Genomic DNA, 3870 nt, shown 5'->3' with positions numbered 1-3870 from the left:
TTTGGTAGAATTGCCTTTTTTACTATGTTGATTCTCCCAATCCAAGAGCAGGGGTGGTCTTTCCATTTTCTGGTATCCTCCTCAATTTCTTTCTTCAAAGACTTAAAGTTCTTGTCAAATAGGTCTTTCACTTCCTTGGTTAGAGTAACCCCAAGATATTTTATGCTATTTGTGGCTATCGTGAAAAGTGAAGTTTCTCTGATTTCCCTCCCTGCTTCTTTATCCTTTGTGGATAGGAGGGCAACCGATTTTTTTGGAGTTGATCTTTTATCCTGCCACATTACTAAAGGTGTTTATCAGCTCTAGGAGTTCTTTGGTAGAGTTTTTGGAGTCGCTTATGTACACTATCATATCGTCTGCAAATAACGAAAGTTTAACTTCATCCTTTCCAATTCGAATCCCCTTGATCCCATTATGTTGTCTTATTGCTATTGCTAGAACTTCAAGCACTATTTTGAAGAGGTATGGAGAGAGTGTTCCTAATTTTAGTGGAAAGGCTTTGAGTTTCTCTCCATTCAATTTGATGTTAGCTGTCGGCTTGCTGTATATTGCTTTCACTATATTTAGGTATGATCCTAGTATCCCCAGTCTCTCCAACACCTTTATCATAAATCTGTGTTGAATTTTGTCAAATGGTTTTTCAACATCCAATGAAATGATCATATGGTTTTTTTTAATATTTTCATCCTTATTTTAACCTCTATTTCTTCTAATTTTACTTTTACTTTTTTTTGAAAGCATTTTTATTAAATTATAAAAGTCTCAATTTCCACCCCCTCCTCCCACCACCCTCCCACTCCCCCCCACTCCCTCTCTTCCTCCCTCTCCATCCCTAAGAGCAGTCAGGGTTTCCTGCCCTGTGGGAAATTCAAGTTCCTCCCCCCTCCCTCCAGGTCCAGGAAGGTGAGTGTCCAGACAGACAGGATCCACAAAATGCAGTATATGCAGAGGAAACAAGTCCCAGTGTCATTGTCAATGGCTTTTCAGAAAGACTCCATCCAGCCACATTCAAAGAATCCAACCACATTCAGAGAATCTGATTGGATTGCATCCTCGTTCTGTCCCAGTACAACTGGCCTTGGTAAACTCTCATTAGATCCGTCCCCTTGTATCAGTGGGTGATCGCATCCCTCGCACCCCTCATTTCCTTTTTCATTTTCTTCATCCTTCTGCTCCTCATTTGGACCTTGGGGGGCTCAGTCCGGTACTCCAATGTGAGTCTCCGTCTGTATTGCCATCCATCATCGGATGAAGGTTCTCTCTGGTCTTTCCTTCTTTGCTCACGTTCTCTTTCCTTCTGCTTCTCGTTTGGACCTAGGGAGTAAAGACCAGTGTTCCGATGTGGGTCTCTGTCTCTATTTCCATCCATCCCCAGATGAAGGTTCTGGGACTCTTGTCTATTTCCAATCTCCAGGCGGATAGCTACATGATTTTCATCAGGTTCAGCTTCTTATTTACCTTCTCTAGGATCACGAATAATAGGCTCAAAGACCTTTAATTATGGTTAGACTCCACATATCAGTGAATACATACCATATTCCTCTTTTTGGGTCTGGCTTACCTCACTCAGTAAAGCATTTTCTATGTCCATCCATTTGCATGCAAAATTCAAGATTTCAATGCTTTTTAACGCTGAGTAAAACTCTAATATGTATATGTTCTACAACTTTTTGAACCATTCTTCTATTGAGTGGCACCTAGGTTGTTTCCAGGTTCTGGCTATTACAAATAGTGCTGCTATGAACATAGTTGAACAAATGCTTTTGTAGTATGATAGGGCATCTCTTAGGTCTATTCTCAAGAGTGGAATTGCTGGGTCCTGAGGGAGGTTGACTCCCAGTTTCCTGAGAAACCGCCACACTGGTTTCCACAGTGGATGCACAAGTTTGCATTCCCACCAACAATGGATGAGTGTTCCCCTCATTCCACATCCTCTCCAGCATAGGCTATCATTGGTGTTTTTGAGTTTGGCTATTTTGACAGGTGTAAGATGATATCTCAAAGTTGTTTTGATTTGCATTTCCCTGATCGCTAAGGATGTTGAGCATGACCTTAAGTGCCATTTGGCCATTCAAAGTTTATCAGTTGTCAATTCTCTGTTCAGTTCAGTACTCCATTTTTTAATTGAATGAATTAGAGTTTTAGTGTCCAGTTTCTTGAATCCTTATTGTCTTATTTCTCTTATTGTCTGTGCTCCTGGGGTGCTGCTTAGGAAGTGGTCTCCTGTGCCTATATCTTGTAGACTACTTCCCACTTTCTCTTCTACCAGGTTCAAAGTGGTCGGATTAATGTTGATGTCTTTAATCATTTGGACCTGAGTTTTGTGCATGGTCATAGATATGGATCTATTTTCATTCTTCTACAGGTTGACATCCAATTATGCCAGCACCATTTGTTAAAGATGCATTTCTTGTTCCATTGTATACCTTTAGCTCCCTTGTCGAATATTAGGTGTTCATAGGTTTGTGTGTTAATATCCGGGTCTTCTAATCGATTCCATAGGTCGACTTCTCTGTTCTTATGCCAATACCAAGCTGTTTTCAATACTGTAGCTCTGTAATAGAGTTTGAAGTCAGGGATGGTAATGCCTCCAGAAATTCCTTTATTGTATAAGATTGTTTTGGCTATCCTGGGTTTTTTGTTTTGCCATATAAACTTCATTATTGTTCTCTCAAGGTCTGTGAAGAAGTTTGATGGAATTTTGATGGGAATTGCATTGAATCTATAGATTGTTTTTGGTAGAATTGCCTTTTTTACTATGTTGATTCTCCCAATCCAAGAGCAGGGTGGTCTTTCCATTTTCTGGTATCCTCCTCAATTTCTTTCTTCAAGGACTTAAAGTTCTTGTCAAATAGGTCTTTCGCTTCCTTGGTTAGAGTTATCCCAAGATATTTTATGCTATTTGTGGCTATCATGAAAGGTGATGTTTCTCTGATTTCCCTCTCTGCTTCTTTATCCTTTGTGTATAGGAGGGCAACCGATTTTTTGGAGTTGATCTTGTATCCTGCCACATTACTAAAGGTGTTTATCAGCTCTAGGAGTTCTTTGGTAGAGTTTTTGGGGTCGCTTATGTACACTATCAGATCGTTTGCAAATAACGAAAGTTTAACTTCATCCTTTCCAAATTGAATCCCCTTGATCCCCTTATGTTGTCTTATTGCTATTGCTAGAACTTCAAGCACTATATTGAAGAGGTATGGACAGAGTAGACAGCCTTGTCGTTTTCCTGATTTTAGTGGAATGGCTTTGAGTTTCTCTCTGTTCAATTTGATGTTAGCTGTCAGCTTGCTGTATATTGCCTTTATTATATTTAGGTATGATCCTTGTATCCCTAGTCTCTCCAACACCTTTATCATAAAGGGGTTTTGATTTTTGTCAAATGCTTTTTCAGCATCCAATGAAATGATCATATGTTTTTTTTTCTTTCAGTTTATTTATATGATGGATTACATTGATAGATTTGCGTATGTTGAACCAGCCCTGCATCTCTGGGATGAAGCCCACTTGATCATAATGGATAATTTTTCTAATGTATTCTTGGATTCGGTTTGCCAGTATTTTATTGAGTATTTTAGCGTCAATGTTCATGAGTGAGTTTGCTCTGTAATCTCTTTCTTTGTTGTGTCTTTGTGTGGTTTAGGTATCAGGGTAACAGTAGCTTCTTAAAAGGAGTTTGGCAATGATTCTTCTGTTTCTATATTGTGAAATACATTAAGGAATATAGGTATTAGCTCTTCCTGGAAGTTCTGGTAGAATTCTGCATTGAAACCATCTGGTCCTGGGCTTTTTTTTGGTCAGGAGGTTTTTGATAACAGCTTCTAATTCTTCGCGACTAACAGGTCTATTTGGATTGTTCACCTGGTCCTGTTT

This window comes from Myodes glareolus, chromosome 18 (assembly GCF_982192425.1).
Source record: "Myodes glareolus chromosome 18, mMyoGla1.1, whole genome shotgun sequence".
In the NCBI taxonomy this organism is placed as follows: Eukaryota; Metazoa; Chordata; class Mammalia; order Rodentia; family Cricetidae; genus Myodes; species Myodes glareolus.
This window is presented reverse-complemented; position numbering follows the sequence as displayed.